The 13,481-nt window shown below is 38.5% G+C and overlaps 1 long non-coding RNA gene across 2 annotated transcripts in view; it reads left to right on the top strand.

Annotated features, from left to right (window-relative positions):
- Positions 1 to 1,804: 1,804 nt before the first annotated feature.
- The window catches only part of LOC146394681 (uncharacterized), an 81,191-nt gene continuing 69,514 nt past the window's right edge, over positions 1,805 to 13,481 (top strand). For both annotated transcript variants that reach the window (XR_014835915.1, XR_014835914.1), the window contains exons 1-2: positions 1,805 to 1,956; positions 9,206 to 9,274. This is a non-coding gene — a long non-coding RNA (uncharacterized LOC146394681). The remainder of the gene's footprint in view (positions 1,957 to 9,205; positions 9,275 to 13,481) is intronic.

Genomic DNA, 13,481 nt, shown 5'->3' with positions numbered 1-13,481 from the left:
AACAAGGTTCAATGAATTCTTCAGAGCTAGTTTTGCTTTTCTGTTTGGATGGAGAAGATTGATATTGCATAGCCTTAATCTTTTTAAATAATATTGTGACCTAAATCTAATTGTTTTGCACTTCATTTTATTTGTATTTATTATCATTTTGACAGGTTTGTGACAGTAAACTACAATATATATTTTCCAAACATGTTGTAAAGTTGAAGAAACTTATTTTTAAAAGTAAAATATAAATACTACTTAAAAGAAAAAAACTTGTGAGAAAAGCCATATTTTCTTAATTACTTTGAAATGTAGCATTAAAATGTTGTATAGCAAAGAGAACTGAACCCAATATTCTGTGATGGTCTATATAAGAAAAAAATCTGAAAAAGAGTGGATGTGTGTTTATGTATAACTGAGTCACTTTGTTGTACAGCAGAAATTATCACAACATTGTAAATAAACTATACTGTAATAAAATTTTAAAAACTGAAAAAAGTAACATAACTTCAAGGTAATAAACTCTGAATGTTAATCTTCCCTTTGAATATTAGTTTATCTCTAAAGCAAATAAAATATAATACTTCTAAATTTTTGTAGTATGCTTTATATGTGAATTTTCTGTCTTAATATTTTTATTTGCTCCTTTTTTCCACTTGTCATTTTCTCTGTCTTTTGTCCAAAGTATCACTAAATACTTTTAATTCTAACTCTTCTCATTAAAGCTGACTCTGTGCTTTATAGAAGAGATACCATTCTGTGAGTGATATTCATTTTGATATATCTTGAATAGTAGCCCAAATTCATATTTTCAGTCTGAATCTAGTTATTTTAAGAATTAATATAGAAATATCTAAACCTGAGGTTAACAATTGAATCTATCTATAGCCACTCCACTTCAATTAGTTCAAAATACTATCAATAAAGCCATCTTTTTCACACCCTCTTTCAACCCTTCATTGACTCTCAACCATCCTTTTTTTTAATAATTCAATGAATTGTATATATTTCCAGCTGTACAACCATCATCACAACCTGATTTTAGAATATTTCCATCCCAAACCACCAGTTCACCCCTCCCTTCCTACCATCCTTTGCATTAGGGATATATTATTCATATTAGTTACAAGGTATTCCTATTGCATTATCTACATATGTTAATAGGCTTCAAGTCCCCCTCAAGGATATTAAATGCAAAAGCCTCTGGTCGCTGTCTCATTTCAATGCCCCTTACCCCACCTTGAACAACCTGGGCTTTTCACTCCCCACTAGGGATGAAATGTCACCCATTCCTCACCCCACCTCTATATAACCTGTTCCCCATGCAAATTAGGTATCCTGCCCCAAACCAATCAGAATATCAAATATGCTCCATACAGAGATCAAACAACACTTAGCCCTTACACTTGGCATAGAGGGCTGGGGCAGGAGAAATCAGGTTTCCACTCAGATCCAGGTGTGGGGATATTAAAAACAATTGCAAAGCAAAGCAGGCCTTCTTTTTTTACCTGTGCGAGTCTCTCTCTCTCTCACACACGCACTCTGAAAATGTACTTTCACTTTAATAAATTTGTAAAATGCTTGCCGTTTCAATGCTATGTCAGGGCAGAGACTGAAGAAAATGCAATTTTATCATTCTGGAACAAATTATATCACAATAATGGTGCCATGTAACTCGGATGAAGATAGGAATCCCCGCTTCCTAGAGGGATCTGCCGTGGAGAATCATCTGCTCTGTTTTCCATCTATGATGCACTATGCATGGGAGGGGGTGCAAAGGGGAGGTACTGGGATTATTTACCACTGCCCTTGCTGACGCTGCCTCATCTGCCTCTGTTGCTGAGCCACGTCTGCCCACCTTGGAGCAGGCCGGCCAGGGACCAGGCCTTGGTGGGCTGGAGCCTCTGTTGCCGTTGGGCCCAGCCCATAGGAGGAGGAGGAGAAACTTCCCTAGGCTTCCCCAAATTTTGGGTAAGTGGACTAAGGTTTTGTTCAGACACAGTTTTTGTAGACAGAGAAGAAAAGCAGCGGTTTCTTTAAAACAGCTCAGGAGAGGCAGTTTCCTCAAGGTTTGAGGCAAAGTGACAGTAACAGAAAGAGAAGGCTGGGCATAAGTAAGGTGGAATCCTCACCCACTTTACAGGACAGTTACTAAGGCTTTAGGGCCTTTGGAATACATCAGGGTGTAGCCCTGACCAAAATTTGTCAGTTGCTCCCATAGCAATTCATCTGTTCACAGAGGGTTCTGGAAGAAGGAGCAGGGAGAGAGAAAGAGGAGAAAGAAAGAGAGAAAGAAAGAAAGAAAAGAAAGAAAGAAGGAAAAGAAAGAAGGAAGGAAGGAAGGAAGAAAAGAGCAAAGGGAGGGAGGGAAGAAGGAAGGAAAGCAAAGCAAATGCAAATGGCAGTTGCAGACAGGCTAGGTAGTTTTAATTTGTCTGGAGATGGGTGGAACTCCTGCTGAGCTTTCCTCAGCTGGGAGGAGTAGGATGGGGGAAAGGAATGGACTGCTGTCAGACATCCCCAGGCTCAGTGATTAAAGAATCCGACTAGGAACCATGAGGTTGCGGGTTCGGTCCCTGCCCTTCAGTGTGTTGACAATCCGGCATTGCGTGAGCTGTGGTGTAGGTTGCAGACGCGGCTCGGATCCCGCGTTGCTGTGGCTCTGGCGTAGGCCGGTAGCTACAGCTCCGATTCAACCCCTAGCCTGGGAACCACAGCAATGAGGAACTCCCAAAAAGTACATGCTTTTTTAAAAAAAATTGGTATTTATGTTTACCCATCTACAGAGTCCAAATATAAAAGACAGTTCATAGCTACTTAAAAAGGTAGGACGAGTGTTTTGAGTAAAAAAGTATGAGGATAAAAATAAGCTGGCACAGAATTTGGATTTGGTCTCTGTTAAAATGAAGTTTTCTTAGAATGTCGCCTTTGGTAATGAATTGTGAATTCTTTTGCCTTTACGTGACTTCTATTTATATTCAACACCTTTTGTTGCTTCAGTTGAGTAAGTATTATTTCACAATGATCTATGGGTCTATTTGAGCAAGTGCTTTAAAACTTTTGATGCTTTTAACAAACTTTCCAAATGTCAAATTTTGGTTACAGTTCCTCTGACTTCTAGCTAACTTGAGGTGTTTCAGAAGTCACCTGAGGCATCTCAGAAAAATATTAAGCTAACTAGGACTACTTTACAGATTAAATCAAGGAAATATCATCAAATAAGAGATATGGCACATGTAGGTAAATTTTATTCCTTGTCCAGGAGTCTGATGGTATCTTGTCTTACACTTATGTCTTTAAGCCATTTTGAGTTTGTTTTTGTGCATTGTGTGAAGGTTTATTCCAGTTTCATTGATTTACATGTGGCTGACCAGTTTTCCCAACACTATTTGCTGAAAACATTGTGTTTTTCCCATTTTATATTCTTGCCTCCTTTGTTGAAGATAAATTGACCATAGGTGTCTGGGTTTATTTCTGTGTTCTCTATTATGTTCCATTGCTCTCTATGTCTGTTTTGGTACCAGTACCACACTCTCTTGATACTGCAGCTTTGTAATATTGCCTAAATTCTGGGGGAGTGATGCCTCCTGCTTGGTTTTTGTTCCTCAGGATTGGTTTGGCAATTCTGGGTCTTTTGTGGTTCCATATAAATTTTTGGATTGTTTGCTCTACTTCTGTGAAAAATGTTATGGGTAATTTAATAGGGATTTCATTGAGGCTGTGGATTGCTTTGGGTAGTATGGTCATTTTTACAACATTAATTTTCCCAAACCAGGAGCATAGAATATCTTTCCATTTCTTTGAATCCTCTTTAATTTCCTTGATTAATGTGTATAGTATCATGTCATCTGCATAAAGTGACAATTTTACCTCTTCTCTTACAATTTGGATACTTTTTTGTCTGATTGCTGTGGCTAGGACTTCCAATACTATGTTGAATAACAGTGGTGAGAATGTGCATCCTTTTCTTGTTCCAGATTTTAGTGAGAAGTATTTCAGCTTTTCTCCACTGAGCATTATATTTGCTGTGGGTTTGTCATGAATGGCTTTTATTATGTTAAGATATGTTTCCTCTATACGCACTTTGGGAAGAGTTGGACTTTGTCTAATGATTTTTCTGCAACTATTGACATGATCATTTGGTTTTTGACTTTTCTTTTGTTAATGTGGTGTGTGACATTGATTGCTTTGTGTATGTTGAACTCTCCTTGTGAACCTATGGTGAATGCCACTTCGTCATGCTGTATGATCTTTTCTCCACATTGTTGGATTCAGTTGACTAAAATTTTGTTGAGAATTTTTGCATCTATATTCATCAGATATTGATCGGTGGTTTTCTTTTTTGGTGGTATCTTTGTCTGGTTTTGGAATTAGGGTGATGGCAGCTTTATAAAATATTTTTGACAGTGTTCTTTCTTCTTCAACCATTTGGGAAAATTTAAGGAGATTGGATTTAATTTCCTCTTTGTATGTTTTTTAGAACTCCCCCGTGAAGCCATCTGGTCCTGGACTTTTATTTGTAAGGTGGTGTTTTTGTTACATATTCGATTTCATTTCTAGTGATAACTCTGTGCAGTTGATCTATTTCTTCTTGATTCAGTATTCACAGGCTATACATCTCTAGAAAGATGTCCATTTCTTTTAGGTTGTCAAATTTGTTGGCATATAATTGTGCATAGTATTCTCTTATTTTTTTTTGTATTTCTTCAGTATCCATTTTGAAAATAAAAAAAAAGAAAATAAAAAAATCCTTTTTGATTTTTCCTTTTTCATTTCTTTTTTTTGTAGCCTTTATTTTTTTTATTATTCAAATGAATTTATCACATCTGTAGTTGTATAATGATCATAACAATCCATTTTTACAGGGTTTCCATCCCATAACCCAAGCACATCCTCCCACCCCCCAAATTGTCTCCTCCGGAGACCATAAGTTTTTCAATGCCTGTGAGTCCTTTTTCATTTATTAATTTGTTTATTTGGATTTTTTTCTCTCCTCTTCTTGGTTAGTCTAACCAGAGAATTGCCAATTTTGTTAACCCTTTCAAAGGACCAGTTCTTTGTTTTATTCACTCTTTCTATTATTTTGTGAATCTCTATTTTACTGATTTCCTTTCTGATCTTTATGATTTCCTCCCTTCTGTTGACTTTAGGTTTCATTTGTTCTTCTTTTTCTAATTGATTCAGGTTATGGGTTAAGTTTTTAATTTGAGATTTTTCTTCTTTTTTGAGGAAGGCGTGTATTGTTATGAATTTCCCTCTGAGCACTGCTTTTGTGGCATCCCATAAATTTTGAGTGGTTGTGTCTTCATTATCATTTGTCTCCAAATATTTTTAAATGTCCTTCTTGATTTCCTCATTGACCCATTGGTTTTTTAGTAGCATGCTGTTTAGTCCCTACGTAGTTCGTTTTTTGTCATTTCTTTTCCTGTGGTTGATTTCGAGTTTCATACTATTGTGGTCGGAAAAGATACTTGAAATAATTTCTATACTCTTAAATTTGTTGATGTTAGCCTGTGCCCCAGTATGTGATTGATCCTAGAGGATGTTCCATGTGCACTTGAGAAAAATGTATATTCTGATTTTTTTAAGTCTCACTTTTCTATTGTGTCATTTAGGATATCTGTTGCCTTGTTGATTTTCTGTCTAGAGAATCTATCCATTGATGTGAGTGGGGTTTTAAAGTCTCCTACTATGATTGCATTCCCATCTATTTCTCCTTTTATGTCTGTTAGTATTTGCTGTAAGTATCTGAGTGCTCCTATATCTGGGGCATATATGTTGACGATTGTAACATCCTTTTCTTGAATGGATCTTTTTACCATTAAATAGTGTTCTTCTTTGTCTTTCTTTATGGCCTTCATTTTAAAGTCTATTTTGTCTGTTAGGAGTATCGCAACTCCTGTTTTCCTGTCTTGTCCATTGGCATCAAATATCTTTTCAAATCCCCTTACTTACAATCTATATGTGTCCTTTGCTCTAAGGTGAGTCTTTTGTAGGCAGTGGATTGTAGATTTTTGTTTTCTTTATCCAATCTGGCACTCTGTGTCTTTTGATTAGAGCATTCAGTCCATTGACATTTAAGGTAACTTTTGATAGATATGCGTCTATTGCCATTTTAAACCTTGTTTCCAGTGGAGTCTATGTTTATCCTTTCTTCCTTTCTTTTTTTGATTGGATGATTTCCATTTATTTTATGCTTGATTACTTTTCTTTTTAGCTTTTGTGAATGGAATGTTTGGTTTTGATTTGTGGTTGCCCTGTTTTTTAAGTATGCTAACCCCTTCCTGTATCTGCTTGCTTTAGTTGAATAGTCATATAAACTGAAACACATTATTAAAAAAAAGTATATTTCTTACTTTCCTTCCCCACATTCTATGATTTTGAAGTCCTTTAACATCTTCCTTTTTGTCCTTTTGCTGTTCCTTGTGTTTATCATCACTTTTAAGTAGGTGATGATCCTATTTTAGATCTGTATGCTGGCTTATTTAAATGATTGATTTCCAATTGTGGTTTCTTCCATCCTACTTCTTCCTACTACATTTTTATTTAGAGAAGCCCTTTCAATATTTCTTTTAGAATTGGTTTAGTATTACTGTACTCTTTTAGCTTTGGTTTGTTGGAGAAATTGTTTATTTCACCTTCTGTTTTAAATGATATTCTTGCTGGATAGAGTATTGTAGGTTGCAATTTTTTTTCCTTTTAGAATTTTAAATATATCTTGCATTCCCTTCTAGACTATTGTTTCTTAGAAAAATCAGCCAAGAGCCTTATGGGAATTCCCTTATAATTAATGCTTTGCTTTTCTCTTGCTGCCTTTAGAATCCTCTCTTTATCTTTAACTTTTGCCACTTTTATTATAATATGTCTTGGTGTGGGCCTATTTGGGTTCAACTTTGAGGTCCTCTGTGTTTTCTGTATCTTGATGTCAGCATCCTTTAGATTTAGAAAGTTTTCAGCCATATTTTCTTCAAATATATTTCAATCCCCTTTTCTTTTTCTTCTCCTTCTGAATTCCTATAATGCATAGATAGGCCCACTTTATATTATCCCATAGATCCTTTATATTGGACTTGTGTTTTTCCATTTGGTTTTCTGTTTGCTGTCCTAACTGGTGAATTTCCATTATTCTATCTTCCACATCACTAATTCATTCCTCTGTTATATTCATTCTGCTCTTTGATGCCTTTAGCTCAGTTTGCATCTCTGCAAAAGTATTTTATAAATTTTCTCTTCCTCCTTATATTTTCCAGTTCCTTTCTAAAGAAATTTGTATTACTGTACATATCTTCTCCTAATTTCTTGATTTTCAGCCTTAATTTCTTCAGTATTTTCACTATCTGACTTCTGAATTCAATGTTTGTCAGACTGCAGAGGTCTGTTTCATTGTTTGTTTCTTTGGGTGAATCCTCCTGTTCCTTTAACTGGGAATGGTTTCTGCACTTATTTATCTTGCTTATGTTTTTCTTTTTCTGTGAGTTTAGGGAAGCCAAACTGTAGTCTTGGAGGGCTATTTCTATGCAAGGGCACCCCTTTATATTTTGTGGTGGGTTACTATTTATTTTTGGTGTGGGAGTTTGGATATATGTTGTTTCTTTCTTTGGTGTGAGCAGGCTGTTATCCCCAGGGTGCTGAGTGTGTTTCCAGGGAGAAGGAGGCAATGTGTAGGGCTAGAAGTCAGTGCATGGTATCTGGACTCTTAACAGCAGAAAGTACCTGCAGGAAGGTGGCACCGGCTACTTCTTGTTGCAGGGCCCTGGGAAGTAGTAATGACCTTAGGCACATTTTCAAGGTGCTCAGAGAATTTGGCAGTGGCAGCAGCAGGGTTTGTGAGTTCCCAGGGGATTGAGAACAGCAACAGGTACGGTTCGATTGCAATGCCCTCCTGAGGTGACTGGAGCCATAAGTGGTGCCTGTTCAGGGACCTCTAGTGGTAGCAGGACATGCCTGCCTCTGGAGTCAGTGATAACTGCAGTGGTTTGCCCCTGCCACCTGCAGACCACACAAGAAGCACCTCATCTTGCTTAGTCCCCACAGGAGGTGCTATACCAGCTTCTAGTTGTAGGTTCCTGGGAAGGGACAGTGATCAAGCCTCTGGGCACTGCCCAGAACATTTAACAGTGGCATCAACAGGGCAGGTGTGCTCTCAGGGGAGCGAGAGCAATGGCAGGTGGTGTTCTATTACAATGTCCTCCTCTGTGGTGCCGTCTGAGGTGGTTGGGGCTGCAGGTGGTTCTTGTTCTGGGATCTCCAGTGGCAATGGGCCATGCCTGTCTCTGGAGTCAGAGATAACTGTGGTGGTTTGCCCCCACCACCTGCAGACCATGCAAGAAACACACCATCCCACTTAGCCCATGCTGTTCCTAGTTGTAGAGTCTTGGGAAGGGATAGTGATCAAGCATCTGGGCACTGCGCAGATTGTTTGACAATGGCAGCTGCAGGGTAATTGGAGCCCACTCACAGTTCCCCAGTTGTCACAGGCCACACCTCCCTCTGGCCTCCAAGACAACTGCTGTGGTCTTTCCCTGCTGCCTGTACATCATGCAAAAGGCACCATGTCACACTTAGCCCTCCCCTGCCTTTAGCCAACACAAGAGGTTCCCAGCCACCTGTAGCCTGCACAAGAAGTGCCCAATCTCCTGTAGCTCAAGCAAGTGGCTTTTTGCCACCCATAGCCTGCACCTGAGGTGCCTGGCCTTCTGAGAGCCCACGTGTGTGTAAGGAGATTACTATGGTGGTCCACCCCTCCTCCTCTTGCCCTCCCCAACAATGGCACCTTGCTTCTTTTGTGGGCCCAGACCTTTTCCTAGGTTTCCTCTGCCTTGGCATTCCACTCCCCAGTCCATAGCACACTGCTACCCTGCCCATGGCACATGGCTCCTTAGCCTCTCAGGCTATCCCCACATAGTCAATCCTAGTCCTCTCCCTGGCACTGACCTCTGGAGCCTAAATCTCAGTGCTCAGCCCCTGCCCAAGCATCTCAGGCTGTGGTATCCAGGGCAGTGGTGCACATGATCTGTGCAGCTCTCACTCTACTTTGCCGTCCTCAGTCCAGCTGCTGCAGTTTTCTAGGCAACTTCAAAGTCCCTCCATCTCAGCTGATCTCCTGGTCAGTTAGGTGGCTTCCCAGGATGCGGGTTCCTTTTCGCTTTCACAGCTCCCCCTCAGGAATGCTAGTCCCAGCCTGAATAATTCTCTCTCTTTTTTCTTTTTTTCTACCCAGTTATGTCAAGAGTTTCTTGCCGTTTTTGGAGGTTGAAGTTCTTCTGCCAGCATTCTGTAGATGTTCTGTGTAAGTCGTTTTACCTGTATATGTGTCTTTTTGATGTTTGTGGGTGAAGGTGAGAGCGATGTTTTACTCCTTTGCCATCTTTATCCTTCTCTCCATAATTCCTATTTGATGGATTAAAGCTTTCCTGACAATAGGGCTGATTCCCTCACAAAAATTATTACACATGTGTGCTTTCCAATTGGGGTATACTTTCTATAATCTCCAATAATGAAGGCACCTGCATCACTGGAAAATTTGTATAAGCCTTAAAAATATTTTTCACAGACTTATTAAAATTATCACTGTTACTATTATCAGGCAAAATCAACAAAACTAATGAAAAACTGACTTGTACAGAACAAAATTAACTACATGAGATAAAACCTGCTAAGTATGATTATAATTTTTAGAAATTTCACTTGACATATTACTGGCTTTTGATCTTTATTTTTCAGGTATAAAAACCTTTTCCTTCCCTTGGAGTTTCCATCGTGGCTCAGTGGTTAATGAACCTGACTAGCATCCATGAGGATGCAGGTTCGATCCTTGGCCTTGCTCAGTGTGTTCAGGATCTGGCATTGCCATGAGCTGTGGTGTAGGTCACAGACTTGGCTGGGATCCTGCCTTGCTGTGGCTGTGGTGTAGACTGGCAGCTATATCTCTGATTTGACTCCTAGCCTGGGAACCTCCATATGCCACAGGTGCAGCCCTATTAAAAAAAAAAAAAAAAAAAAAAAAAAAACCAAAAAACTTTTCCCTTCAAGTTACTTAATGAACAGCAACAATTTGGTAATTTACAAGTGTGGGTAAAATTAAAACGTTTTTCTTTTTTCTCTGCCTGGTCCCTCAAAAAATTAGAGACTTCTGGGTTCTGCAGCCTTATTAGGTAAATAAAAACTGTCTCTTGAAATGTAAATAATACCTGCTCTGACGCTGACCATAAATATAAATTTCCTTCTAAGGTTTAGAATAGTTTAGTGTTTACTGTCTAAAACTCACCCCCAAATAGTTGTTTGCTGCTCTGTTACATTGTTGTAAAATTTAACCAATTTATCACGAAAATTCTAGGCATGTTTCAGAGGCTGCTTGCTATAATCTACGTCTGGGTGAATGTCAAATGCCATATGATAACCAGGGGCTATACATACTGGAAAAGTATGATTTAAAAGTCTGTCTCCAACCTAGATAACAGGTTTTATTTCAGGTATTCTTAAGTGCCTCATGCACAAACAAATTGAAAATTAACTCTTAAATTTATGATTCTTACTTAAGAAGGGCCCCTGCATGGGACTGGTCTAGAGAGAGAGCTACTAAATTCAAATTCACCTTAAAATAAGGTTTGAATAAGAGAAAAAGGAAAACAACAATGCCAAGACAAAAGAAGACTAACTCAGAAGTATACAGTTATCCCAATATTGCCAGACCTGACTGAATCGTTATTTTTCTTCTTGGTTTCTTTTCATTTTACATGCAAATCAAATGTTTTCTGTCGTGAACACAATCCTATGAGAATTTTAAAAATCAATCCAATTGTTGAGTTTGTAGTCAATTACCTACAACTAGTACTTCTGATTTATCTTGGTGGGTTTCTTCCCTCCAGAGCTCTTATAAGCTGGCACTTTGCTAATTTATTTCAAGAAAACAATAATTCTGTCCAGTCCACTGTTGATATCACTATGGAGAAAGCCAGTATATAATTTTCCTTAATATAAAGAATAAATAAAGCCAGGTGAACTGGGATATACTGGGTTGCATTTGGTAAAAGCTCCTGACTTAATTCCTATTTATAAGTTTTACTAATACTAAAAACTCTACTTTTTTCTATTAACTGCTTTTACAAAATTGTTATTTCTTACATTTTCAAATGTGTATTGAGTCTCTGAAATAATATAGAGTTATATATAATATATATATTATATATAATATAGAGTTATATATGAGATCAGTGTATATATGAGATCCAGGTATGAGAAAATGCAAAAAGAAGGAATAATTTCCTGGCCCATAACAGACTAGTAAGACAGGTGGTCTAGAGACTTTTTGCTACTGTTAATAAGGCATGGTTCAGTAATAGTACATTGAATGGCCTTTCAATGAAACCATTACCAGACCTCGGAATAAGCATTCTTAAACCATCAGACAAAATGGTTATGAAATGCTTCCCAAAACCATGGTTGAAGTTATTACAATGGGGGAACCCTGTGAAATGGAGGTTGGCACTTGCCATTGCCTCTATATGGATTGAATCATGAACTGCTGCAGCTGCTGACCCTCAATATCTCCTGAAAGAAGTTCAGGGTCAAAATCAAGAATGAGGCACTCTGTGCTTTGGGAAAAGTTTACATTACAGACCTTCAGATATTTAGATATTTTCAGGTAAGGATTTTTAATGAGCCCAAATTCTTGAATCTTCTCATATCTAGATGTCATTAAGAGTGATATCTGGAGTTCCCGTCGTGGCGCAGTGGTTAACGAACCCGACTAGGAACCATGAGGTTGCGGGTTCGGTCCCTGCCCTTGCTCAGTGGGTTGACGATCCGGCGTTGCCGTGAGCTGTGGTGTAGGTTGCAGACGCGGCTCGGATCCCGCGTTGCTGTGGCTCTGGTGTAGGCCAGCGGCTACAGCTCTGATTTGACCCCTAGCCTGGGAACCTCCATATGCCGCGGGAGCGGCCCAAAGAAATAGGAAAAAGACAAAAAAAAAAAAAAAGAGTGATATCTGCTTTAGACATTTAGGAGAAGAATAAAATTAAAAAACAAAATGGAATAGCTGTGGTTCATATATCCAAGGTAATACCAGATAATATTTTGGGAATAATTTTAGGCAAATGCTTGTATTGCTAAGAACTTAAGGTTTATACACACTTGATGCCACCAGCCATTCTCAAAACAACATCAGCTGGTAGCTGGGAGCTGCAACTTTATATTTTCAAGGTCCCCTCACATAACAACAGAAAGATAAAAATATATAATGACTAATAGTACCTGTTATTTATATGTTAATATCACATCAATAGTTAAAACCTACTTAGATAAAACTAGACAACTATCTGTCTATGAGTCTCCTCAAAATGCCAGGTCCAGATATGGTTTCAGGCCCATTCTTTAAAAAATGAGATGTCTTTTGTCTATTAACATTCAAATTGACACTTCTTCAATTATTTCTGTAAGGATCTGTTACACTTACATTAAATATATAACTGCACTAAGTGGCTTCATTACTTTACAATAATTCCCATACTGATCTTTGGCCTCATCTTTTAATCTGCTTGTTCAGGTTGCTTCTTCTAGAATACAACAAACAAGTCTCCAAACAATAATTAGATGCAGATAGCAACCAGTCAACATCCCAACAACTTTAGAACAAGACATCATATGGAACCACACCTCCCTCTTCAGGAATGCCCTCTCTGTTAGAGAGCAGGCAAAGGGAACCCAGAGCCCTACAATGCCCCCATTCAGAAGGATGCAACTAGAGTGGTCATCAGCCCTTTTACCTTATAATCTTGGTTCTCAGATGCCGTAGAGGGAAATAGACATGTAGTTAGACATGAACAAGGTATTTAAAGGGGCCAAAGACTTGGCCCTCAAGAAAAAAGGGGGCATTACTATTAAGGTAGAATTTGTTCCAGAAAGATAGAATTGCAGTTTCCTCAGTCCCCACCCTGCCTTAGCAAAGCATTGAAATGTCATGCATTTTACAAATTTATTAAAGCGAAAGTATTTTCAGACAGAGAGTGCACATGTGCTCACGCACATGCATGGATAAAAAAGTGGACCTGCTTTGCTTTACAATTGTTTTTATATCCCCATGCCCAGACCTGAGTGGAAACCCAATTTATCCTGCCCCAACCCTCTATGCCATGTGTAAGGGCTGAGTATTGTTTGATCTCTCTATGTTGCGTATTTGATATTCTGATTGGTTTGGGGCAGGATACCTTATTTGCAAGGGAAACAGGTTATATAGAAGTGGAGTGAGGAATGGGTGACATTCTATCCCTAGTAAGGAGTGAAATGCACAGTTTGCTCAAGAAGGGAGAAGGGGCATTACAATGAGACAAGACCAGAGGCTTTGGTGTTTAATCTCCCTGGAGACATGAAGCCTGTAACACATTTAAGTGAGATCATACAGTATTTCCCCTTTTCTGATTCACTTATTTCACTTATAATGCCCTCAAGGACCACCCATGTTGTAAAAAAATGGCAACATCTCATTCTATTATAGCCAA

This window comes from Sus scrofa, chromosome X (assembly GCF_054392235.1).
Source record: "Sus scrofa isolate SSC_HxYL_T2T_F1_AM1 chromosome X, Sscrofa_HxYL_maternal_Yorkshire_Landrace_v2.0, whole genome shotgun sequence".
Classification (NCBI taxonomy): domain Eukaryota; kingdom Metazoa; phylum Chordata; class Mammalia; order Artiodactyla; family Suidae; genus Sus; species Sus scrofa.
Note: the sequence above shows the minus strand (reverse complement) of the source record. Positions and strands in the feature narration are given on the sequence as shown.